Source organism: Budorcas taxicolor, chromosome 11, assembly GCF_023091745.1.
Source record: "Budorcas taxicolor isolate Tak-1 chromosome 11, Takin1.1, whole genome shotgun sequence".
NCBI lineage: Eukaryota > Metazoa > Chordata > Mammalia > Artiodactyla > Bovidae > Budorcas > Budorcas taxicolor.
The window spans coordinates 89,520,710-89,548,435 of record NC_068920.1 but is presented as its reverse complement, the minus strand read 5'-3'; positions in this window follow the sequence as shown (position 1 = coordinate 89,548,435).

Here is a 27,726-nt window from a genome sequence, read left to right as displayed (position 1 = left end):
GCCAGGAGGAGAGAAACAAGATGACTGGCCAGAAGGAAGACAAAGACTCAGAAAATCGCCCCCTTGAAGTTCCCAAAGGCATAGACTCCCTCTCTGAGTCCCCTTGAGCATCTTTCCACATGTACTTTGCTTTTCTTTTTACTTTTCTCTTTACCTCCTGCCTCCTTGGCTGAATTCTTTCCTGACAAGGCAGGCAAGAACTGAAGATTTAGGCCCTAGCCACTTGCCTCTGTAGTCTAGTAGTTAGGGTTCCCAGTAAGGGAACTAACCGCTTCCAGCTACTTCTTACTGCTGCTTACGCTGAGCTGCTGCTCACTACTGCGAGCATCAGAATCACAACCAGGGACCGAACCTGGGCCCTTGGCAGGGAAAGTGCACAGTCCCCACAACAGGCCCACCAGGGAATTCCCAAAAGCTGAACTCTAGATCCCTCCTTCCATCCTGTTCTCTGCCTCTTCTCCATCTAAGTGACAGCTCTCTGCTCACCCAGTTGCTTAAGCTAGACACCGTGGTATCTCCCCCTGTCCACATCCAAAACCTCACATAACACAAACTGTCCCCTCACATCTCTCTACCATTCTCAGTATCCTCTGTCGAGAAGAAAACTTTCCTCTACCCTTCTAGGTTCTTCTGGGTGGTCTAAGAATTAAATTGACATGAGACTGATTAACAGGAGAAAACCAAACTTAATTTTGAATGTATGGCAACCCCATGTACATGAAAGGTTCAGAGACAGAAAGGCAAAAAGAGGTCTGTATTCCATCCTGAGCTAAGGAATGTTATAGGGGCATGGGGCTTCCCAGGACAGGACGGTCATGGATGATAAGAACAATAACGGTTTGGTAATTAGATGTTTGTTTTACCATATAGATGGAGCCACTTAGATAAAATTTATCTCTGAGAATAACTGATTTTTTTTTTTCTGGAAAAAATTCCAAATTTAAATGCTTCTAGGTAGTTAAGGGAGGGGCAGTCATTTCTCTTGAACCTGCAGGGTCTCAGTTGCCTTTAGTTCAAAATAATCCTCATGCTAAAGTGATACATGTTGGGGGAGGTTTGCTCTAACCCCTACACCTCCTCCTAACTTGACTCCCTGCTTTTGCTCTTATCTCCCTAACATTCATTCTCCATGTAATAGCCAGAGCGACCTTTTAAAAGCACAAATCATATCATGTCACCTCCTCTCAGTAGAACTTGGCAGTGAATTCCCATCACCTTTGGATTACAATCCGAAATCATATCACTGGTCCTGCCGTTTCCCCAATCTTATTTTATGCCAACACGTTTCTATACTTCAGCCATTTGGAGCCTCTACCTTGGCTGGCCTTTCTACCACTGGCTCCTTCTCATCCTCCAGGTCTTTGGTAACTTAAAACATGTCCTACTGACTATTCTAATCCAAAGCACCAATCACACTTTCTAGTTCTATTTATTTGTTTATATATTGCTTTTCTTCCCCACCGTACTCCAAGCTCTGTACAGCGAACACCCAGAACAATGCCTGTGTATCTTTGGCCTTTGTGGCAAGTTGATTGCATTAATGCCCCTCTTTCTTCCTGCAGTTTTGTAGGCTCCTCCCACTTTGGCTCTGGGCTCACTGTGTGGCTTTGGCCAATGAGACGTTAGCAAACACGACTGTAAGTAGAGGCTTGAAAAGCATACGCACAGTTCCACTTGCCTTTCTGCAAAAGTGGTCTGGTGGTTTTTTAGTTGATAAGTCATGTCTGACTCTTATGACCCCATGCAGTGTAGCCCACCAGACTCCTGTGTCCATAGGATTACACAGGAAAGAATACTGGAGTCAGCTGCCATTTTATTCAAGTGAAAGCATTAGTCATTCTGTCATGTCTGACTCTTTGCAACCCCAGGGACTGAAACCCACCAGTCTCCTCTGTCCATGGACTTCTCCAGGCAAGAATACTGGAGTGGGTAGCCATTCCCTTCTCTAGGGGATCTTCCCAACACAGGGATAAAACCCAGGTCTCTTGCATTGCAGGTAGATTCTTTGGGTCCTGCCGTGCCATGAGAATATTCCTTGACATACTGCTGAAGAGATGTGAGAAGTAGAAGAGAAGATCTGAGTCCAGCCTAGCTGAGGCCATTCATAGCTAGCTGAGCCTCAGATGTGCCATGGAGCCAGTCAAGATCGCCAGAGCCACCTGACCCACAGCTGATTGCAGACTCTTAAGCCACCTGAGGCCAAAAAACCAACCTATAGACTCATGAGCAACAATAATTACTTTGTTTTTGAATAATTACTATGTTTTTGAATAATACAGCATCATTGTGACAACATAACTGATCTAGCATTCAAATATTTGTTGGCTAGGTGAGTATTAGTGAATTTTAGACGCTAGAGCAGGGCCGGAGAAGGCAATGGCACCCCACTCCAGTACTCTTGCCTGGAAAATCCCATGGATGGAGGAGCCTGGTAGGCTGCAGTCCATCGGGTCATGAAGAGTCGGACACGACTGAGCGACTTCACTTTCACTTCTCACTTTCATGCATTGGAGAAGGATATGGCAACCCACTCCAGTGTTCTTGCTAGGAGAATCCCAGGGACGGGGGAGCCTGGTGGGCTACCGTCTATGAGGTCGCACAGAGTCGGACACGACTTATGTGACTTAGCAGCAGCAGTAGCAGCAGAGCAGGGCAGGAAATATGGCAGGTTTCTTTGGGCTTAAAATGATAGGGATAGACAGAAGGGACAAAGTAGATGATTAAGTGGTTAATCCCATTAGGGAATCATGAGTAGAAAAAAAGGTATGGGTGATACCTGCAAGCTAACGATGACTCAAGAAAGCAGGCTTGTTTTCCCACAAAACCATGCAGCAGAAGCATGAGAACCGCCCCCAAACAATAAACTAACGGTGGAATGAGACCTGTATTCTGCCCAGTGAGGCCAAAATCATTCCTAAAACATGCTGTTCTGTGCACACGAAAAACAAAGATAGAGGAAAATGTGACATCATGCTGACACCTGAGATTATTTACCATATTTTAGTGTATGGAACTGGACTGTGAAAGTCCAGTCTGACCATACAGGGACAAGGAAACTCTCCTGCTCGATGTGGAGGAGGAACTGATGATGGAAGTTTGATATCTATTCAAGAATAAGGAAGAAGGTGGTCTTCTTCCCCTTCCCACTTTTCCTTTGATTATAAAAATAAGGCCCACCCAGCTTTGGGGGCTGCACTTCCTTGCCTGCCTCTTTGTGTCTCCCACAGGCGACCTATACAAAAAAATCTCTTCTTGCCGGTCACTTTGCCTCTGACTGTCGTTGAATTATTTCTGCACTGAGACAAAGAACCTGAACATCGTTAAGTCCTGAGATGAGTTCTATCATTTCAGAGTTCAGGTGCATGCTTGCTAAGTCACTTCAGTGGTGTCTGACTCTTTGTGACCCCATGGACTGTGGCCGCCAGGCTCCTCTGTCCATGGGATTCTCTAGGCAAGAATACTGGAGTGGGTTGCCATGCCCTCCTCCAGGGGATTTTCCCCACTCAGGGATCGAACCCACGTCTCTTAAGTCTCCTCGATTGGCAGGTGGGTTCTTTACCACTAACGCCACCTAATTAGACAATGGGCTTGAATCCTGTCCCATGGGTTCAAGTCCCATCCAAGCAGAAGTACAGTTTCAAAGGGACCTCCCTATAGCACATCCCCTATAGGGAGCTTTCTGTGGGTTCAGTTAGCTCTACTGCTCTTTCTGGTTATGTAGGAAGCCAGGGTTTGGTGGGAACCCAGGGCTAGAGTGAGGCTTATATTAGTTTTCCGTTGCTGCATAAGAAATTACCGTACACTGAGCAGTTTAAAACAATACCAGTGTATTGTCTCAATACCAATGTATTGAGAGGAGTCTGGGCGCAGAGTACCTGTGTCCTGTGGGCAGGATCTCACCATCTGGAATCATGGTGTCTGCTAGGGCCGTGACCTCACCTGGGTCCTTGAGTTCTCTTCAAGGCTCAGTGAGGCCTCAGGGTAAGCAACTCTTTACAGGACACTGAAAACAGGGCCTCAGCAGGAAGTCCCTTTTCCTCCTGTCACTTTAGCAAAGCTAATAATACATTGTAACTAACTTTTAAGCCAGGTGTCCCCAGCTCTACTCATCCTGACCCAAGCACATCTTTCAGATCTCTTAATCACACAGTTCCTCGCCTAACTTGTCGATTCTTTCTGTAAATCACAGAAGTAGAAATGAAGGGTAATTGACAGATGACCAGATCTCTTCCCTAGCTTCTGCTTTAGTGATCTCCCCAACAAACTGTGTGAACCAAATAACATTGAGAGGGGTCAACAAGCCACAGTGGCGGATGGCAATGACTCTGACCCCCATCTCAGTGATTAAATGCGATAGCTTCTCTGTTTCCCTTTAGAATTTACATGGCCGAGCAGAATATTTAGAGATGGTTCTCTGGGGACGCCGAGTTCACTGTCTTCCCAGATTGCCAGCATTCTGATTAAAGGAACTTTTTTCTTTTGCCTTTTTGAAACCGTCTACTTCAGATTGGGACTTGAACCCAGCCAAAACCCTGCTTGGGCCTCTAACCTATGTGGCTAGGACTTGACCCCAGCTAAAACCCACAGTCTTCCAGTTGAGCTCACTGACCTGGTTGCAGGACCTAATGAAGCTCAGGTTCTTGATGCCTCATCACAGAAGAAATTCAGTGAGAGACGAAGTGATAGGTAAGAAGGGGATTTATTCAGAGAGGAGCATACGCCACAGATAGAGTGTGGGCCATCACAGAGGGGAAGTGCAGCAGCCTTGAAATGTGGTGTAGTTAGCTTTTGGGGCTGGGTCATGTCCTAGGCTAATGAGTGGGAGGATTATTCCAACTCTTTTGGGAAAGGGGTGGGGATTTCCAGGGGTTGGGCCATTGCCCAGTGTTTGGTCTTTGATGGTTGATCTTGAAACAGTCATGGCACCTCTGGGTGTGTCATTTAGCTTGCTGATGTGTTACAATAGCTTTTACTGAGGATAGAAGTCTAGTTAAGTTGACTTGTCTGCCATCTTGGACCCATTTGGTTCTAATCAATTTATGTTGTGCCCTCGGGCTATGTTATTCTTTCAAAGTTGTGCCCTGCCCTCTTCCCTCCTGTTTCAGTTTGTGAATATGTAATTGATTTTGTCAGCAGTGAGCAGTGGGACTTGAATCATCAGATTCATCCCACAGTATTAGGGGTCAAACACACAGTGAAAGGTCTTCTGGGTCCAGATGGAGAAGGGGCCCTGGAGAGACACCCCCAACACTTCCTCAAGGATTTTCAGAGGAAATGGCCACAGAGGTTTTCCTTATGGGCTGGAGTTGGGGGCACTCTCTGAGCTGTGTGGCTGTGTTCAGGCCTGTTGCCTCAAGGGCCTGAGAAAGCAGGGCCCACATGGATCATGTTTCTGACCCTCAGCACTTGATATATCATGGTACAAGTTAGGGCACAGCGAATCTCTGGGTAAGGAATGAGTCCCCAGGGGGCCATGTGGAGCCTGCAAAGCACCAAGTTCAAGGTCAGTTGCTCAGTCGTGTCTGACTCTTTGCGACCCCATGGACTGCAGCACGCCAGGCTTCCCTGTCCATCACCAACTCCCAGAGTTTACTCAAACTCATGTCCATTGAGTCGGTGATGCCATCTAACCATCTCATCCTCTGTCACCCCTTTCTCCTCCTGCTGTCAACCTTTCCCAGCATCAGGGTCTTTTCCAACAAGTCAGTTCTTCACATCAGGTGGCCAAAGTATTGGAGTTTCAGCTTCAGCATCAGTCCTTTCAATGAACACCCAGGGCTGATCTCCTTTAGGATGGAATGGTTGGATCTCCTTGCTGTCCAAGGGACTCTCAAGAGTCTTCTCCAACACCACCGTTCAAAAGCATCGATTCTTTGGCTCTTAGCTTTCTTCATAGTCCTACTCTCACATCCATACATGACTATTGGACAAACCATAGCTTTGACTAGATGGACCTTTGTTGGCAAAGTAATGTCTCTGCGTTTTAATATGCTGTCTTGGTTGGTCATTACTTTTCTTCCAAGAAGCAAGCATCTTTTAATTTCATGGCTGTAGTCACCATCTACAGTGATTTTGGAGCCCCCCAAAATAAAGTCTGTCACTGTTTCCATTGTTTCCCCATCTACTTCCCATGAAGTGATGGGACTGGATGCCATGATCTTAGTTTTCTGAATGTTGAGTTTTAAGCCAGCTTTTTCACTATCCTCTTTCACCTTCATCAAAAGGTTCTTTAGTTTTTCTTCACTTTCTGCTATAAGGGTGGTGTCATCTGCATATCTGAGGTTATTGATATTTCTCCCAGCAATCTTGATTCCAGCTTGTGCTTCATTTAGTCCATAATTTCTCATGATTTACTCTGCATATAAGTTAAATAAGCAGGGTGACAATATACAGCCTTGACGTACCCCTTTCCTGATTTGGAACCAGTTTGTTGTTCCATGTCCAGTTCTAACTGTTGCTTCTTGACCTGCATACAGGTTTCTCAGGAGGCAGGTCAGGTGGCCTGGTACTCCCATCTCTTTCAGAATTTTCCACAGTTTGTTGTGATCCACATAGTCAAAGGCGTTGACATACTCAATAAAGCAGAAGTAGAGGTTTTTCTGGAACTCTTGCTTTTTTGATGATCCAACAGATGTTGGCAATTTGATCTCTGGTTCCTCTGCCTTTTCTAAAACCAGCTTGAACATCTGGAAGTTCACGGTTCATGAACTGTTGAAGCCTGACTTGGAGAATTTTGAGCATTACCTTGCTAGCATGTGAGATGAGTGCAATTGTGTGGTAGTTTGAACATTCTTTGGCATTGCCTTTCTTTGGGATTAGAATGAAAACTGACCTTTTTCAGTCCTGTGGCCACTGCTGAGTTTTCCAGATTTGCTGGCATATTGAGTGCAGCACTTTCACAGCATCATCTTTCAGGATTTGAAAAAGCTCAACTGGAATTCCATCACCTCCACTAGCTTTGTTCATAGTGATGCTTTCTAAGGCCCACTTGACTTCACATTCCAGGATGTCTGGCTCTAGGTGAGTGATCACACGATCATGATTATCTGGGTCATGAAAATTTTTTTTGTATAGTTCTTCTGTGTCTTCTTGCCACCTCTTCTTAATATCTTCTGCTTCTGTTAGATCCATACCATTTCTGTCCTTTATTGTGCCCGTCTTTACATGAACTGTTCCCTTGGTATCTCTAATTTTCTTGAGAAGATCTCTAGTCTTTCCCATTCTATTGTTTTCCTCTATTATTTCTTTGCATTGATCACTGAGGAAGGCTTTCTTATCTCTTCTTGCTGTTCTTTGGACTTCTGCATTCAAATGGGTATATTTTTCCTTTTCTCCTTTGCCTGTAGCTTCTCTTCTTTTCACAGCTATTTGTAAGGCCTCCTCAGACAACCATTTTGCCTTTTTGAATTTCTTTTTCTTGGGCATGGTCTTGATCCTTGTCTCCTGTACAGTGTCATGAACAGGATTATGAACCCTCATTCATAATTCTTCAGGCACTGTATCTATCAGATCTAATCCCTTGAATCTATTTGTCACTTCCACTGTATAATCATAAGGGATTTGATTAAGGTCTTACCTGAATGACCAGTCCATCCTAAAGGAAATCAGTCCTGAATATTCACTGGAAGGACTGATGTTGAAGCTGAAACTCCAATACTTTGGCCATCTGATGTGAAGAACTGACTAACTGGAAAAGACCCTGATGCTGGGAATGATTGAAGGCAGGAGGAGAAGGGGACAACAGAGGATGAGATATTTGGATGGCATCACCGACTCGATGGACATGAGTTTGAGTAATCTCTGGGAGTTGGTAATGAAAGGAAGGCCTAGCGTGCTGTGGTCCATGAGGTCGCAGAGTCGGACACGACTGAGTGACTGAACTGAATTGAACTTTTACCTGAATGGTCTAGTGGTTTTCCCTACTTTCTTCAATTTAAGTCCAACTTCAAAAAGCACTAAAGGCTTCCACTAAACAGCGGATTTACACAAAGGTGATTCATGGGACCCCAGGCTAGACATGGACCCCAGGCTAGACCTGGCTCCAGGGTAGACGTGGACTCTGGACATTAGTTTCAATGATGTCCTCCCTTCAGTGCTGCCCTCAGATAGATGTGACTCTTCACACGCTGGAGTGGCACAGGGGCCAGGGGACCTAGGGCACGGCAGGGGGTAGGAAGGCCCGGGTTTCAGCAGTCCTCCCTGGTGGCTCAGATGGAAAAGAATCTACCTGCAATGCAGGAAATAGTAACCCACTCCAATATTCTTGTCTGGAAAATTCCATGGACAGAGGAGCCTGGAGGGCTATAGTCCATGGGGTCGCAGAGTCAGATGTGTCTGAGTGACTAACACTTTTACTTTCACTTGTAACAGAGCAGGACCCTAGGTGCCTTCCTGGGACACATCCCACCTCCTCCCCACCCCCCTGCCCCCGCCTCCGCCCCTGCCCCCGCCATACCCTCTTCTGTAGCTCCTCTCAAAAGTCCCTAGTTAATTGTATCTGATGCCCATTGTTTTATAATGTGAAAACCCTCATCAAATGGAAGAAGGTAACTATTTGGTGATCTTGAGCACATAGCCTCCAGGCCTACTGGAGCCTAAGGATTACTAATGTTCACCCTGCAATACCACCCAGTCACCTCATCATCAACCAGTCAGAGAACTGTGCCAGAGCTGATCACATGCCCTGCCAGGCCCCCTCCCTCACCTGGCCCTTTGAAAATGCTTTCCTGAAACCTTTCAGAGAGTTCAGGATTTCTTTTTTCGATTAAAAAGAATTAATTAATTATTGAACCCATGTCCTCTGCATTGGCAGACAGATTCTTAACCACTGGGCCACCAGGGAGGTCCTGGAGTTCAGGCTTTTCTGAGTGCTAGCTGTCCTGGACTAGTTGTACAGCTTTGCAGTAAGCACTGCACTTTCCTTCACCGCAACCCTGCACAGTAGCACAGTAGATTTACTTTACTGCGCAAGGGGTCCTTGAAGTTTTGGAGACTTAAGGATCTGCTGTTTCGTACTATAGATTCTTTGCCATTACTTTGCCGACAAAGGTCCATCTAGTCAAAGCTATGGTTTTTCCAGTAGTCATGTATGGATGTGAGAGCTGGACTATAAAGAAAGCTGAGCACCAAAGAACTGACACTTCTGAACTGTGGTGTTGGGGAAGACACCTGAGAGTCCCTTGGATTGCAAGGAGATCCAACCAGTCAATCCTAGAGGAAATTAGTCCTGAATATTCATTGGAAGGACTGATACTGAAGCTGAAACTCCAATACTTTGGCCACCTGATGCGAAGAAATGACTCACTGGAAAAGACTCTGATGCTGGGAAAGATTGAAGGCAGGAGGAGAAGGGGACGACAGAGGATGAGATGGTTAGATGGCATCACCGATTCAATGGATGTGAGTTTGAGCAAGCTCTGGGAGCTGGTGATGGACAGGGAAGAGCAGTCCATGGGGTTGCAAAGAATCAGACTGAACTAAACTGACCTGAAGGATCTGCTTTTTCCAGATCAGCCACCTGAGGGCAACAGAGTAGCTGACCCAGCGTGGGAATGAACCTCCGGTCCTGCTGAATGGCTTGAAAAACTCCTGGGTGGCTCTGGCCCGGGCTTCCTTCCCCATAGTCCCTGGGAGGATGTCAGCTCTCCAGGGAGGTCAGAACCAAGAACAGATGTCCTCCCTTGCAGCCCTGTGCTCAGTGCAGGAGCTGGACTGCCTGCAGCTGCCGGATGCTGCATGGCCACGAGGGGTCACTCCTCACCAGGCTCTTGAAGCAGAGGCGGCTGGCCGGGGCTTCACACCCCCACCTCCTCTCTCCGCAAATGTCCTAGGGCTCCCAGGTCTGTGCCCCATCCTCAGTTCATCAGCCAGCACCGCACACCCATTGCAATGGCCTTGTGGGGTCAGAGAAGGCGTATTGAAGTGGAGTACTCAGATAAAATATAGGATGTGTAATTGAATTTGAATTTCAAGCAAACAACGAGCAATTTTTGAATATAAATATGTTCCATATGATAGCGTTGCTAAATCTGGTATCTCAGCATGGAGTCAGATCCTTGCATTCAGATTCCAACCTCACTGTTCACTGAGTGATAGAAGCAATTCTCTTCATTTTTCTGAGCCCCGATTTCCTTATCTATAAAATGGCTAATGACACTTCATGGGGTTATATGAAGACTATCGTGTTCAGGTTAAGAACTCAATAAACCTTAGTCTGCTTTCTTTTCATTCCTTAGAAGCTATTGATCCTTGACTTCAGAGATATTGTATCTTCAAGCTAAAAATTGACCATAAAGAGGAGACTGCAAGAGGCAGAAGAGGCAAGGCTGTAGGTTGACGGAGAGAATGGAAACCATCTACGACCACCTTGTCCCCAGCCCACCACTCAGAGTCTACAGTACTTGGTGTTGCTCTTCCAGTCTCTTTTAGGCCACACCCCACGGCAAGCAGGATTCCCCTTAAGTGGGAACTCAATCACTGGCTCTTCCACTGTCTTTATCAACCAGAACTCAGCAGCATAGGAAACTTGCCAAAGAGATACAAATTACAAATAACTTCATTGTTCAATCCAGGAACTTCCTGAAAGACTTGTTTACATTTAAATGCCCCAGCGAGGCCTTAGGTTATGCACTGAGAGTTTTGGTTTTCATGATGGTGTAGGGAAGGCTACCAGCGTCTAGTTAGTGGGTAGAGGCGGTAATTCTACAATGAACTGGGCAACCACAAAGAATTATTCAGCCCCAAATGTCAGAAGTGTCAACACTGAGAATCTCTGACTTAAATGAACATCAAACTGTTCAACTCTTCAATAGTGGTAAATGAATTAGACCAGGCTCAGAGCCACCCAGAATTTTTTCAAGCCATTCATCTGGACTAGAGGTTCATTCCGGAGAAGGCACTGGCAACCCACTCCAGTACTCTTACCTGGAAAATCCCATGGACAGAGAAGCCTGGTAGGCTGCAGTCCATGGGGTTGCTAAGAGTCGGACACGAATGAGCGACTGACTTCACTTTCACTTTTCACTTGCATGCATTAGAGAAGGAAATGGCAACCCACTCCAGTGTTCTTGCCTGGAGAATCCCAGGGACGGGGGAGCCTGGTGGGCTGCCGTCTGTGGGGTCGCACAGAGTCGGACACGACTGAAGCCACGCAGCAGCAGCAGCAGCGGCAGCGGCAGCGGCAGCGGCAGCGGCAGCAGCAGCAGCAGCGGCGGCGGCGGCGGCGGCGGCGGCGGCGGCGGCGGCGGCAGCGGCAGCGGCAGCGGCAGCGGCAGCGGCAGCAGCAGCAGCAGCAGCAGCAGCAGCAGCAGCAGCAGCAGCAGCAGCAGCAGCAGCAGCAGCAGCGAGGTTCATTCCTATGCTGGGTCAGCCACTCTGTTGCCCCCAGGTGGCAGATCTGCAAAAAGCAGATCCTTAAGTTCCTAAAACACCTGGAGTTCTCACTACGGTGAGAAGAGCAAACAGTCTTAAAGATCGTTTTGGTGATTATTCCAAGTTCCCACAGGTGCCTTTCCCGCATCACTTGGCTGTAGGATCTGCTGTCCACAGGTCTCTTCATTCCTGGGTGGGAGGGTGATTCCTGGGTGGGGAGCTAGCCCCAGGTCTCTGGGAATGGGCCGGCCCCTCAGAACGGGCACATCCTTTATAACAGCCCCTTTCCTACCCCTTGGGCCTGCCCACGTGTTCAGACTGCAGCCCCATCAAGATTCAGACTACAAAACAGGAGACTTGGGGTGTATCTCTGACTTTCCAGCTAGCCTGTCGGGAGATCCCTGGTAGATCTCTCTGAGCCCATGCCCCCAGAGGAGGACCCCTGCACGGATGAGGAGATAGAAACTGCAGGGCATTCTGAAGATTACAGAGGCAAGAATTATCCCCCACCATTTGAAGAGGAAAAGTTAAAATTTTACATAACCTCCTGCTCCTTCTGCCTCTGTAACTCAGCTTGCTCCTTGCAAAATCTGGATCACGTTGGTCAAGTAGTCTCAGAAAGTGGAGACTTATAATACTAGGAACTGGAGCTTATCTCATTCACCCTTGTCCTGCTCTCTGCAAGTGCCCAGTCCCTGCAAACCTGCTTAATCATGCCTGTCCATGTAAATATCAGGCATCCTCCTCCCCATCTTGACTGCTGATCCCATGCGTGCAAAACCCCTTAATTTAAACCAGCCTATTAGCAGCTAGTGTTGCTCACTATAGTCTGTCTATAAAAACTCTGTAACCCTTTGGTTGGGGCTCAGAGCTTGAAGTGTTAACTCCTCTGGGCCCGCCAGCTTAATAAACACAAGTTCCCCAACTCTCTGAGTCTGGTGCTTGGTTTCTTGATTACTGGTTTCTGCAACACATTCACCCAGTGAGTTCCAACTCTCTGGCCCAGCTCATTTAAAAATAATTGAAAAACAGAGAAAACAAAGGAAGCTGTAAAAAAGAGGAAGCGCCCTGTTCTCAGCACCTGTTAACTTCTGGTGTATTTCACTTATGCATATAACATATGATCATACACGCATAGCCCATGTATGAAGTTAAGATATAAGGTTATTTTTTCCACTTATAATGAGGATACTTCCTTGTGATATTAAAATCTCCTGGAAAATGGAGCTTAAAGACATCAAACTCTTGCTCCAGGTAGATATAGCCTAGTGTTTATTTAACTTAGTGACTGACTGGCTGATAATGACTAGGCTCTCCTGTAATTCTCCATTCTCCTTGTCCTTGCATGACCTTTGCCTCCATTTAGCACCTACAAGTCATATGATGCCATCCCTGTGAGACTTTGGTTTGACTCACATCACCTCTTCTCATTGTCTTTTCCTTGTGCCGAGACTGTTGGACCAAATAACTGATGCTCAATTCTGGCTGGATGCTGAGGTTACCTGGGAAGCTTTAAGAAAAGAAGACTTGCCCTGCCTTCAGAGATTTGATGTAATTGGTCTGAGGGTGGGGCCCAGGCTCAGTACTTTTTAAAAAGTTCAGTGGTATATAAGTTGCTGCTGCTGCTGCTGCTGCTAAGTTGCTTCAGTCGTGTCCAACTCTGTGTGACCCCATATATAAGTTGAGAACCCCTGAATTAGAGTCCTTCGGGTCCCTTCCAATTCTGATGATCTGTGAGCTTTGACTAGGTCAAGTAAATGAAGTAGAGATGTTATTATATTGCTCTGGGAAAACAGAGTATATAATAATTATTTCCAGGAGTATTCAGTTAAACTCTTGGGTCTCAAAGGAAAAAATATTATAAAGGGTCTTTCTCCACCTTCTGGAAATATCCTGGCTCCCATTACCTCCTCCAATTAATAGTCCTAAAAGGCTGTGACAGCACAGGAGAGGCTGAGAGGAGCTGCCCCACGCCAGAGGTCAGGGGCTGCGGCTGGGAGAAGCTACCCCATGCCCGAGGCCAGGGGCAGTGGCCGAGAGGAGCAACCCCATGTCCAAGGAGTGGTGGCTGCGTGGGCGCAGGAGGGCCGAGAGGAGCTACTCCACATTCAAGGTCAGGAGGGGCAGCTGTGAGGAGATACCCCTCGTCCAAGGTAAGGAGCAGCAGCTGCGCTTTGCTGGAGCAGCCGTGAGGAGATACCCCACGTCCAAGGTAAGAGAAAACCCAAGTAAGATGGTAGGTTTTGCAAGAGGCATCAGAGGGCAGACACAGTGAAACCATAATCACAGAAAACTAGTCAATCTAATCACACAGACCACAGCCTTGTCTAACTCAACGAAACTAAGCCATGCGGTGTGGGGCCACCCAAGACAGGCAGGTCATGGTGGAGAGGTCTGAGAATGTGGTCCACTGGAGAAGGGAATGGCAAACCACTTCAGTATTCTTGCCTTGAGAACCCCATGAACAGTATGAAAAGGCAAAATAATAGAATACCGAAAGAGGAACTCCCCAGGTCAGTAGGTGCCCAATATGCTACTGGTGATCAGAGGAGAAATAACTCCAGAAAGAATGAAGGGATGGAGCCAAAGCAAAAACAATACCCAGTTGTGGATGTGACTGGTGATAGAAGCAAGGTCTGATGCTGTAAAGAGCAATACTGCATAGGAACCTGGAATGTTAGGTCCATGAATCAAGGCAAATTGGAAGTGGTCAAATAGGAGATGATAAGAGTGAACGTCGACATTCTAGGAATCAGCGAACTAAAATGGACTGGAATGGGTGAATTTAACTCATATGACCATTATATCTACTACTGTGGGCAGGAATCCCTCAGAAGAAATGGAGTAGCCATCATGGTCAACAAAAGAGTCTGAAATGCAGTACTTGGATGAAATCTCAAAACTGACAGAATGATCTCTGTTCATTTCCAAGGTAAACCATTCGATATCACAGTTAGCCAAGTCTATGCCCAAACCAGTAACGCTGAAGAAGCTGAAGTTGAACAGTTTTATGAAGAAATACAAGACCTTTTAGAACTAACACCCAAAAAAGATGTCCTTTTCATTATAGGGGACTGAATGCAAAAGTAGGAAGTCAAGAAACACCTGGAGTAACAGGCAAATTTGGCCTTGAAATGCGGAATGAAGCAGGGCAAAGGTTAATAGACTTTTGCCCAGAGAACACACTGGTCATAGCAAACATCCTCTTCCAACAACATAAGGGAAGACTCTACACATGAACATCACCAGATGGTCAACACCGAAATCAGATTGATTATATTCTTTGCAGCCAAAGATTGAGAAGCTCTATACAGTCAGCAAAAACAGACTGGGAGCTGACTGTGGCTCAGATCATGAACTCCGTATTGCCAAATTCAGACTTAAATTGAAGAAAGTAGGGAAAACCACTAGACCATTCAGATATGACCTAAATCAAATTCCTTATGATTATACAGTGGAAGTGAGAAATAGATTTAAGGGACTAGATCTGATAGATAGAGTGCCTGATGAACTATGGACTGAGGTTCATGACATTGTACAGGAGACAGGGATCAAGACCATCTCCATGGAAAAGAAATGCAAAAAAGCAAAATGGCTGTCTGGGGAAGCCTTACAAATAGCTCTGAAAAGAAGAGAAGTGAAAAGCAAAGGAGAAAGGAAAGATATAAGCATCTGAATGCAGAGTTCCAAAGAATAGCAAGGAGGGATAAGAAAGACTTCCTCAGTGATCAATGCAAAGAAATAGAGGAAAACAACAGAATGGCAAAGACTAGAGAGCTCTTCAAGAAAATTAGAGATACCAAGGGAACATTTCATGCAAAGATGGGCTCGATAAAGGACAGAAATGATCTGGACCTAACAGAAGCAGAAGATGTTAAGAGGTGGCAAGAATACACAGAACTGTACAAAAAAGATCTTCACTACCAAGATAATCACGATGGTGTGATCACTCACCTAGAGCCAGACATCCTGGAATGTGAAGTCAAGTGGGCCTTAGAAAGCATCACTACGAACAAAGCTAGTGGAGGTGATGGAATTCCAGTGGAGCTATTTCAAATCCTGAAAGATGATGCTGTGAAAGTGCTGCACTCGATATGCCAGCAAATTTGGAAAACTCAGCAGTGGCCACAGGACTGGAAAAGGTCAGTTTTCATTCTAATCTCAAAGAAAGGCAATGCCAAAGAATGTTCAAACTACCACACAATTGCACTCATCTCACACGCTAGTAAAGTAATGCTCAAAATTCTCCAAGCCAGACTTCAGCAATACGTGAACCGTGAACTTCCAGATATTCAAGCTGGTTTTAGAAAAGGAAGAGGAACCAGAGATCAAATTGCCAGCATCCGCTGGATCATCAAAAAAGCATGAGAGTTCCAGGAAAACATCTATTTCTGCTTTATTGACTATGCCAAAGCCTTTGACTGTGTGGATCACAATAAACTGTGGAAAATTCTGAAAGAGATGGGAATACCAGACCAGCTGACCTGCCTCTTGAGAAAACTGTATGCAGGAAGCAACAGTTAGAACTAGACATGGAACAACAGACTGGTTCCAAATAGGAAAAGGAGTACGTCAAGGCTGCTTATTTAACTTTATGCAGAGTACATGATGAGAAACACTGGGTTGGAAGAAGCACAAGCTGGAATCAAGATTGCCGGGAGAAATATCAATAACCTCAGATATGCAGATGACACCACCCTTATGGCAGAAAGTGAAGAGGAACTAAAAAGCCTCTTGATGAAAGTGAAAGAGAAGAGCGAAAAAGTTGGCCTAAAGCTCAACATTCAGAAAACTAAGATCATGACATCTGGTCCCATCACTTCATGGGAAATAGATATGGAAACAGTGTCAGACTTTATTTTGGGGGGCTCCAAAATCACTGCAGATGGTGACTGCAGCCATGAAATTAAAAGACGCTTACTCCTTGGAAGGAAAGTTATGACCAACCCAGATAGCATATTGAAAAGCAGAGATATTACTTTGCCAACAAAGGTCCATCTAGTCAAGGCTATGGTTTTTCCAGTGGTCATGTATGGATGTGAGAGTTGGACTGTGAAGAAAGCTGAACGCCAAAGAATTGATGCCTTTGAAATGTGGTGTTGGAGTAGACTCTTGAGAGTCCCTTGGACTGCAAGGAGATCCAGTCAGTCCATCCTAAAGGAGATCAGTCCTGGGTGTTCATTGGAAAGACTGATGCTGAAGCTGAAACTCCAATACTTTGGCCATCTCATGTGAAGAGTTGACTCATTGGAAAAGACCCTGATATTGGGAGGGATTGAGGGCAGGAGGAGAAGGGGCCAACAGAGGATGAGATGGCTGGATGGCATCACCGATTCGATGGACATGAGTTTTAGTGAATTCTGAGAGTTGGTGAGGGACAGGGAGGCCTGGCATTCGTGGGGTTGCAAAGAATCAGACACGACTGAGCGACTGAACTGAAGTGAAAAGGACTATGGACTAATCCATGCTTTATTTTCATTTCACAGATGAGAGTAGTTAAAGTCCTGAAGACAGTTGAGCATCTGACTATCGGCAGAATCTGTAGTAGACAGGCTAGTGTCTTAACAATTCTGTTCAGTAAATGTCTTCTGTGTAGAAGAGATTTCTGGAAGATGGGGATGGGTGGGAAATATGCAAGTTTAAAAGGAGTATTTGGCAGCTTGTGTATCGAGAAAGTTAATGCTGAGCTCATCGGGATTGGAAGCAGACAAAGGAAAGCAGAGGGAGAAACAGAGAGAGAGGGAAGGCAGAGACAGAGACAGAAGGAGGGAGCGTGACTGAGCCTGCCCCAATGCCTGGAGTTGTGTTCCCTGCTGCAGAGCATCAGGCCCACTGCCGGTAACCCTGATAGGGCTAAGGACAGACTACTCTAAAAGACGGCACTTTAGCATATTAAATTGAAGGAATCTGAGAAACAGCAATTGTGGAAAGGATTCTTTGACCTTCCCCTGATGTATGTGTGCTCAATTGTGTCTAACTCTTTGCAGCCCCACGGATTGTAGCCTGCCAGGCTCCTCTGTCTGTGGAATTTTCCAGGCAAGAATCCTGGAGTGGATTGCCTTTCCCTACTCAGGGGACTTTCCTGACCCAGGGACTGAACCCATGTCTCTTGCGTCTCCTGCACTGGCAGGTGGATTCTTTACCACTAGTGCTACCTGCGAACCTTTTGTCCCTGAAGCAGGTCATAAAAACCCTCATGTGACGAGGTGCCCCCCATATACTGGGAGGAAAGAAGCAACCTTATTGCCAAAGTGGGGGTAGGGGTGGGGAATGACTGAGAGGAATCTGAACACTTTGCTAAGTTCCCCCCAGCTTAATACATTAGCTCATATCCTATCACAGATTTCTACGACCTCCCATGCCTCATGAAACTTAGCATCAAGGTGCTTTGGTTTGACTGCTTCTTTGGATCATTCATTCCCTTATGAGGACTTCAGGGCCCCTGTATCAAGCAAAACTTACATTAAATAAATGTGTATATCTTTTTCGTGCTTTCTGTCTCTTATTACAGAGCTCCAGAAGAGAACCTAGAAAGGCAGAAGGTAAAAGGCATTTTTCCTCCCTTATGATCCCAACACAGTAACTTTGATTCTTGAAGGTTCTTCTTGTGTCTTTAACTGCAGAACCTCCTGAAAGGGGTCTCATGCTCCCACTGGGGTCTTTCGGGGCCTTAGGCAGTCAGCTGGGACAGTAGCCAGGGCTAGGAATCAGCGAGTGGAGAGCAAATGCAGGGGACACAGCTGCTGAGAAGGCAGCCAGAGGGGAGCAGGCAGGGGCAGGGTGCCATGGGTGCGGGGAGGGCCACCTCTGGAGAGAGACAGTCCAGTGAAATCATAGCAAATGAGTTTTTCTAACTGCTCGTTCTCTGATTCAGTTGTGATATATTGCCTGGATGTACTTGAATCACCTTCAGGGGCTTGTAAGCCACCCCCAAAGAGATTAAAGTGATTTCCCCAGAGAATCCCATGACTTAATGACAGCTCAATAAGGAATGAAAGAGAAAACATTGCAATGTTGGGGAAAATAATTGTTTCCTCCTGCTTGTAGGCAGATACAGGGCACTGTAGAGGCAGAACAGCTAGGAATACAGTCTGCAGGAGAATGGAAAATTACCCTGGACTTCAAGGCTGGGGCTTCTTTCTGATCCACTGAGTTTTTGAGAATGTAAGAGAAGGACTCGTTCCAAATCAGGAAAGGAGTCAAGATTGTACATTGTCACCCTGCTTATTTAACTGATATGCACACTGCAGCTCGCCAGGCCTCCCTGTCCATCACCAGCTTCCGGAGCTTACGCAAACTCATGTCCATTGGGTTGGTGATGCCATCCAGCCATCTCATCCTCTGTCGTCCCCTTCTCCTCCTGCCTTCAATCATTCCCAGCAACAGGGTCTTTTCCAATGAGTCAGTTCTTTGCATCAGGTGGCCACAGTATTGGAGTTTCACCTTCAACATCAGTCTTTCCAATGAATATTCAGGACTGATTTCTGTTAGGATGGACTTGGATCTCCTTGCAGTCCAAGTAGTCCAAGGTGTTGGAGTCTTCTCCAACACCACAGTTCAAAACCATCAATTCTTTGGCGCTCAGCTTTCTTTATATTCCAACTTTCACATCCATACATGACTACTGGAAAAACCATAGCTTTGACTAGACAGACGTTTGTTGGCAAAGTAGTGTCTCTGTTTTTTAATATGCTGTCTAGGTTGGTCATAACTTTTCCTCCAAGGAGCAAGTGTCTTTCAATTTCATGGCTGTGGTCACCATTTGCAGTGATTTTGGAGCCCCCAAAAATAGTCTGTCACCATTTTCATTGTTTCCCTGTTTATTTGCTATGAAGCGATGGGCCCAGATGCCATGGTCTTAGTTTTCTGAATGTTGAGTTTTAAGCCAGCTTTTTCACTCTCCTCTTTCACTTTATAAGAGGCTCTTTAGTTCTTCTTCGCTTTCTGCCATAAGGGTGATGTCATCTGCATATCTGAGGTTATTGATATTTCTCCTGGCAATCTAGAAACGCTGATCTGGATGAAGCACAAGCTGGAATCAAGATTGCCTGGAGAAATATCAATAACCTCAGATATGCAGATGACACCATCCTTATGCCAGAAAGCTAAGAAGAACTAAAGAGCCTCTTGGTGAAAGTGAAAGGAGGGTGAAAAAGTTGGTTTAAAGCTCAACATTCAGAAAACTGAGATCATGGGATCCAATTCCATCACTTCATGGCAAATAGATGGGGAAACAGTGGAAACAGTGACAGACTTTGTTTTTGGGGACTCCAAAACCACTGCAGAAGGTGATTGCAGCCATTAAATTAAAAGACACATACTCCTTGGAAGGAAAGTTATGACCAACCTAGACAGCATATTAAAAAGCAGAGACATTACTTTGCCAACAAAGGTCCATCTAGTCAAGGCTACTGTTTTTCCAGTATTCATGTATGGATGTGAGAGTTGGACTGTGAAGAAAGCTGAGCGCCAAAGAATTGATGCTTTTGAACTGTGGTGTTGGAGAAGACTCTTCAGAATCCCTTGGACTACAAGGAGATCAAACCAGTTCATCCTAAATAAATCAGTCCTGAATATTCATTGGAAGGACTGATGCTGAAGCTGAAACTCCAATACTGTGGCCACCTAATGCAAAGAACTGACTCACTAGAAAAGACCCTGATGCTGGGAATGATTGAAGGTAGGAGGAGAAGGGGACGACAGAGGATGAGATGGTTGGATGGCATCACGGACTCAATGGACATGAGTTTGAGTAAACTCCGGGAGTTGGTGATGGACAGGGAAGCCTGGTGTACTGCAGTCCACGGGGTCACAAAGAGTCAGACACAACTAAGCGACTGAGCTGAACTAAAGTGAAGGAGGAGGGGGCAGCGCCCCCTGCTGTGAGGTCCTCACTTGCTCCAGTTTCCTGCTGGAGATGAAAGGCCAACTTCCCGTCCGCTTAAATTTTTGTTATGGTTCAGTAGCTAAGTCGTGTCTGACTCCTTGGGACGAATGGACTGCAGCATGTCAGGCTTCCCTGTCCTTCACTGTCTCCCAGAGTTTGCTCAAACTAATGTGCATTGAGTCGATGATGCCATGTAACCATCTTTCTCTGTCACCCCCTTTTCCTCCTGCCCTCAATCTTTGACAGCATCATGGTCTTTTCCAAAAGGGCCCTAAAATCTTTCTTGAACAACCCTGGGAAGAGAAGACTGAAATGAAGTACATCCTCTGGACCACACGTTCTCTTTTCTCACATTTAAAACTTTAGTCTGGATTTCAAACTTTTAACTGTGATGGACTGAATAGTCTCACATTAATACTCAGATGCATTTTTAACACGCTACCACCTTCCAAAAAGAGTGAGAGGTATGCTTCCTGTTTCATAAAGGAAATGAAATGAGTTAAATGAGAAATTCTTCCCCTATGGAAATAAAATGCTACTTGCTCACGGCAAAGATCATTTTTATGTCTTCTGAATAGCGGGGGATGCTCACCGACACTAAACCCACAGACGTCTCGACAGCTTTATTTGTTCTCTCTATTTTGGGCTCCATTATTGAAGCCATCTCTGTTGGCAGACATTGTTCTACCAATAATTTTTTGAGCAGTTAAAATTTTCTTCTCTTTAATGCAATACAACTGAGCACATCCCTCTCAGGATAGTCAGGAGTGGGGTGGAGGTGGATGGGCCAGAGGCAGGTATCACATTCCTAATTGGATTTTGTGCTGATCTAAAATGTATACCAGATATACAAATTACTCTTCACTCACATTTTAAGCATAGTAGGTAGGTTTCTACAAAGATTTGGGATCTGAAGGACACAGAAAACTTCTCAACAGCCCTACTATCCCTGCTTAACTCCACTGAGAGCCTCTTCTTTGATTTAAGGACTTATTAAGTACTGGGGCTCATGGCAGATGATTTTTTGTTTTTTTGTTTTTTTTTTTGGCCACACCATGCAGCATGTGGGATCTTAAATTCCCTGACCAGAGACTGATCCCACTTCCCTTGCAGTGGAAACCCGGAGTCTTAACCACTGGACACCAGGGAAGTCCCTTGGCAGGTGATTCTGGGGAGTATTCAAAGAAGCAGGATGTTGTTCTGAACTGAACAGTATCAGAAAGTGGAGGTAATTCTATCACCAGGAATCTTAATATTTCTTATCTAGAAGACATGGGACTGAAACAAGGCGAAAGCTATAACTGGTTAAAAAAAAAAAAGTAGCCATCACTCGTATTAGACAAATAGGAGAGATGTTTGGTCATTTTTGTGGCTTGGACAATGTTCCTTTTTAGCCTGTGTTCAGACATGATGATGAGGGGGTAGTCCATGATGTTGTCAGGAAAGGAGAGGTTTCCCCCTTCTCCCCATCTGGAGTTCTTATGACTGGACATATAATAAAACTGACACAAGACAGATTAACAGGTGAAAAAGAAACACATTTAGATTCATGGACTGGAAGTTTCATAGAAATGGGACCTAAGAAGTGATCAAAGCAGGCAATTTTTATACTTTTTAGACAAAATAGTGGGGAATTGACAGGACAAAGAAAGTTGGGCTTTGGGTGCTTAATTAGTGAAAAATCTAAGCAGAGTTTGGACTAGGGGTAATGAGTTAAAGAAGCAATAAGTTTTGTTTATGTAAAACGCTTTTCATCTCAAAATCTCTATCTCTGATGATAAGTGTGTTCTTCCACCTCCAGACATTGGGAGGGCACCTGTCGCAGGAGAGGCTTATTTCCTGCTTTCAGGGAGATAGAGACAAGGGTCAGGGTGTCCCTCTTGCTTTGGCTTTTTTTTGGCTCAGCAGTAAAGAATCTGCCTGCAATGCAGGAGACCTGGGTTCTGTCCCTGGGTTGGGAAGGTCCCCTGCAGAAGGGAATGGCTACCCACTCCAGTATTCTGGCCTGGAGAATCCCATGGACAGAAGAGCCCTGGTACAGTCCATGGGATCTCAAAGTGTTGGACACAACAGAATGACTAATACTTTCACTTTTTTCTTTAGGTAACATGGTCAGTATGCCGCTGAGGCGCATGCTGGGGCGGCCTGCTCTGGGCCCCAACACTGCCGTCCTCTGGCTTGGCCCCAGTGGTGGTCTTGTTGGAGGCTGATGCTCAGTGGGCGCGGCCACGTCCAACAGCAGGACACCGCAGCCCTGGTGTCCCGCCAACTTCTGGCTCCCAGGAGCTGCTGCTCTCTTGCTCACTGCTTTTGCCGTGAGTAACGGAACGTTGCTAGTGTTCAGGTCCGTGTCTCAGTTTAGACACCAAAGGGAAGGGCCTTGAAATAGGTAAGTGCTGACAGAGGAGGAAGCCCACGCACTTAATCCACAGGAAGGTCTGAGAGAATTAGGGCAGGATGGAAATAGCCTGTGTGCCTCAAAAGGCCCCAGTCATGACATCCTGAAACCATGCAGGACCCTGTGGGGCTCCTGGACACAAAAGCCTTCGTGTGTCCCCGCTTTCTCATTTGTAGGAAATAGTTTTCTTTCAGCCTCCATGATCTTCCCTGAGTTCCAAATGGCAGGTTCACACAGTTGCTAATGGGGAAGGGAGGGGATGCAGAGACAGCGGAGGAGCAGCCTAGAAACAACAGTACAGCCTTAGGGCGGGGTCCTGGCTCTCCCATCAAAGGATATACATGGCAGGGTCTTCCCTGGTAGTCCAGTGGCCAAGACTCCACACTCCCAGTGCCAGGGGCCCAGGTTCATCCGGGAGCCAGGTTTCGATCCCCAACTTGCGTGTTGCAACGAAAAGATCCGCATGCCCCAACTAAGACCTGGTGCAGCCAAGTATATACTAATAAAAATTACCCCCCCCCCCCACCAAAGGATATACACAATATTTTTGAGCTGCCTTGCACATACTGATGGAGAAGGAAATGGCAACCCACTCGAGTATTCTTGCCTGGAGAATCCCAGGGACAGAGGAGCCTGGTGGGCTGCCGTCTTTGGGGATGCACAGAGTCGGATACAACTGAAGCGACTTAGCAGTAGCAGCAGCTGCAGCAGATACTGAAAGCACCACCAGGTGGAAGAAGTTAACAAGGATGTAGACTCCAGACCGGTCAGAGCCAGTTAGAAGCTTGATGGTGCTGACACTCAATTACCTCACCACCAACTCATCAGAAGAATGTCCAGGAACTGATCATGCCCTCCTCTTTGAACCATTACCAGAAAACTCTTCACTAGCCCCTTCACGTCAGGACACACACCTTTGAGGGCATTAACCTGCTGTGGCCCTCTCTGTCTGGCAAAACAGTAAAGTTATTCTTCTATGAAAGTGAAAGTGTTAGTCACTCTGTCATGTCCAACTCTTTGGGACCTCATGGACTGTAGCCCACCAGGCTCCACTGTCCATGGAATTCTCCAGGCAAGAATACTGGAGTGGGTAGCCATTCCCTTCTCCGGGGCATCTTCCCAACCCAGGGATCGAACTCAGTTCTCCTGCATTGCAAGCAGATTCTTTACTGTCTGAGCCACTAAGGAAGCCTCCTTCACCCAAAACTCTGTCTCTGAGATTCAATTTGGTACCAGTGTTCAGGGGCTGAATTTCAGCTACAATCCTAGTGTAACCATTGATGTACATGATTATGGCTTTGAATTATCAAGGAAATATTAAATGATACTCAGTGACTTCCTTTAAAGAAGGCAGAGAAAAAGCAATCCATTTTCAAACTATGACTGTGAAAATTAAACTATTTAGAAAAAAGTATTCAGCATCAGAGTAGATACAGCCCCCAACCTTTCCACTGGGAAAGGTAAGAACACCTCTGAGATCGCTGATAAATCAGAGACCCTGAGACTTCACTCTCCCACAACTCCTGACCCTGTGGGGGAAGTAGATTTCCCTGTTGAGGAGAATCTGCTGGACCCAGACAGATCAAGTCCTTGCCCCTGGCATATGCCAGGCTGATGGAGGAAGAATGGGCCCAGTCTGAGAGAAGAGGCACAGCCCTCGCATGCCGGCAGGTGGGCGGCAATCACTGTGCTTGGCCTGCAGCCTCGGGACACAGGAGGTAACCCTCAGCCTGGCCTTTCACTACCAGCCAAATTGTACTGCTCATAGAACAGATTTTCCATAAATGTCAAAATGAGAAGAAACAGATAAGGTGAAACAGCAAATATCTGTATATTGAACTTCCAGGAGGGCCATGGCAATGTCATAAGCTGACTATTAGTGACTTAAAAGCCTGAGAAATGTCCTTGACAGAAAAATCAGTAGTTCAGCAGTTGTGGAATGTTAGTGGGAGTGCGGAGAGAAGGGGAAAGACTGAGATCAGTAAAGATAATACAAATAATAGCCAACACTTATCAGGGGTTTGGGCTTCCCTCAGAGCTCAGTTGGTAAAGAATCTGCCTGCAATGCAAGAGACCCGGGTTTGACTCCTGGGTCGGGAAGATCCCCTGGAGGAGGAAATGGCAATCCATTCCAGTATTCTTGCCTGGAAAATCCCATGGACAGAGGAGCCTGGTGGGCTACAGTCCATGGGGTCGCAAGAGTTGGACACGACTTAGTGACTAAACCAACCAATCAGGGGTTTACTGAGTGCCAGGTACTGTTCTGTTTTCCATGTGTTCTTGCCATCCTACAAAAATCCCATAAAGCAAGTGCAGCCATTTCCTTCATGTTACAGGAAAGGAAATGGAGTACTGGGGTGTCAAGTATCTTTCCCAAGTTGTGGGATGAACTGGAGCTAGGATTTGAGTCCAGGCAGTCCAGTCTCAGATGCTTGTACTAGTCATCATTCTGTCCTAGAACCACCTCATAATAAATCACTAGCAGAGGTATGAATCCTGACCAGGCAGCCCCTGTCCCCCTATGGATTCCCCAGAGAAATGCGGAGTCTGCAAGTTGATTCTACAATTTATATAAACAGGCAAAAGAACTAGAATAACCAAAACAATTTTAAAGAAGAGAAGAACACTGTTGGAGAACTCACATTAGCTGATTTTCATATTTACCGTAAGCTACAGTAGTCAAGACAGCATGGTAGGGGGAGAAGGTGAATCAGTGGAAAAGAAGAGTCCAGAAATAGATCCATGTATATTTGGTCAGTCGATCTTTGGCAAAGATAAAGAGATAATTCAATGGAGAAAGGTTTTTCAAGAAGTGATGTTAGGGTAATTAAATATCCATATGCAAAAAAAGAACTTCAATCCATACTTCTCACCTTAAAAAAATGAACTCTAAAGGGACTTAGACATAAATGCAAAACTTAAAATTGCAAAACTTTTAGGAGAAAGCATTATGGCTTTGGGCTTTCCTGGTGGCTCAAAGGGTAAAGCAGCTGCCTGCAATGCGGGAGACCCGGGTTCGATCCCTGGGTTGGGAAGATGCTCTGGAGTAGGAAATGGCAACCCACTCTGGTATTCTTGCCTGGAAAATCCCATGGACAGAGAAGCCTGACAGGCTACAGTCCATGAGGTCACAAAGAGTCGGACAAGACTGAGCGACTTCACTTCACTTCACTTCATTATGGCTTTGGGTTAGGCTGAGATTTCTTAGATATGACACTAAAAGCATAACCTATAATATAAAAAATAATGAGTTTCTTCAAATTTAAAAACTTCTGCTATTCAAAAGACACATTAAAAAGTGAAAAGAAGCCACAGACTGGGAGAGAATATTTACAAAATGTATGTCTGATAAAGGCTCTGAATCCAGAATGTATAAAGAACTCATAAAACTCAATTAAAAATAATAGTCAACTAAATGGGTAGAATATTTGAATAGATACTTTCCCCAAGATGATATATAGATTGCAAAAAAAAGCACATAGAAAAATGTTCAAATGAATTAGTCATTGGGGAAATGCAAACTTAAACCACAGTGAGATCCACTACACGTCTATTAGAACGGTTAAAATAGAAAACCCAGCAAACTCAAGTTCTGGTGAGGATGCAGAGCAACTGCAGTGCTCATACCCTGCCTGCAGGGATGCAAAAAATACAGTCTGTCTGAAAACAGTTTGGCAGTTTTGTACAAAGTTAAACACTTACCATTCGACCCAGAAAATCCACTTGTGGGTATTTACTCAGGACAATTGAAAATCTGTTTATAGCAGTTTTATTCATAATTCCCCCAAACTGGAAACAACCCAAAAGGCCCTCAAGTAGAGAATGGGTAAATAAAATATGGTGCATTCATACAACAAAATTTAGCAATAAAAAGAATGAACTATTGGTATGCAGAATGGCATGTATGAATATCAGTTGCTTTACGTTAAGTGGAAGAAGCCAAACTCAAGACTACATACTATATGCTTTCATTTATATGACATTTGGAGAAAGGCAAAAAGCTATGGTTTTTCCAGTGGTCATGTATGGATGTGAGAGTTGGACTGTGAAGAAAGCTGAGCACCGAAGAATTGATGCTTTTAAACTGTGGTGTTGGAGAAGAGTCTTGAGAATTCCTTGAACTGAAAGAAGATCCAACCAGTCCATCCTAAAGGAGATCAGTCCTGGGTGTTCACTGGAAGAACTGACGCTGAAGCTCCAGTACTTTGGCCACCTGATGCAAAGAGCTGACTCATTAGAAAAGACCCTGATGCTGGGAAAGACTGAAGGCAGGAGGAGAAGGGGACGACAGAGGATGAGATGGTTGGATAGCATCACCGACTCAATGGACATGAGTTTGAGCAAGTGCTGGGAGATGGTAAAGGACAGGGAGCCCTGGCGTGCTGCAATCCATGGGGTCGCAAAGAGTCAGACACAACTGAGCAGCTGAACAACAACAAAAGGGACAGGAAACAGAGCAATAGTTGTAGGGACTGGGCTGGGGGAAAGGTTGACTACAAAGTGGACCCAGGGAATTTTTCGTGGCTGATAGAATTCTTCCATATCTTGATTGTGGTAGAAGACTGTGATTAAAACCTAGAATACTATGCACTAAAAGGGGTGAATTTTACTGTATGTAAATTATATATTAATATTTTAAATGGAAAAAAAAGGAAGCTTGCAGAAACTTGTGAGGCACTGACCAGAATTGATTAATCCTACAAGGGATATTTTTCCCCCCAAAATATGGCCAGTGTCCTTAGAAGCTCCATCAGCTATTAATTTCCAGGGCAGAGAAACCTAAACTCAAGACCCTTGGCCTGCAATGGAAAGCAAGCAGGAGTCCAGCTCCCAGGGTGAGAGGTCAGACCAGCTGACCCTCCTGTCTCCCAGCATTTGTCCACCCCGCTCTTCTGGTTCCTTTGGGTGACTCCTCCCTTTTTTGCCATGTGACCTGGAGAGCTGTCAATCATGATGACTTTGTACCCCGTCTCACCTCTCACCTCAGGACAAACACGTGAGTCAGGTGACAGAGCCAAGCACCTACTCCAGGCCACGGTAATTCATTCAGGGAAGGCACAAGACCCAAGCA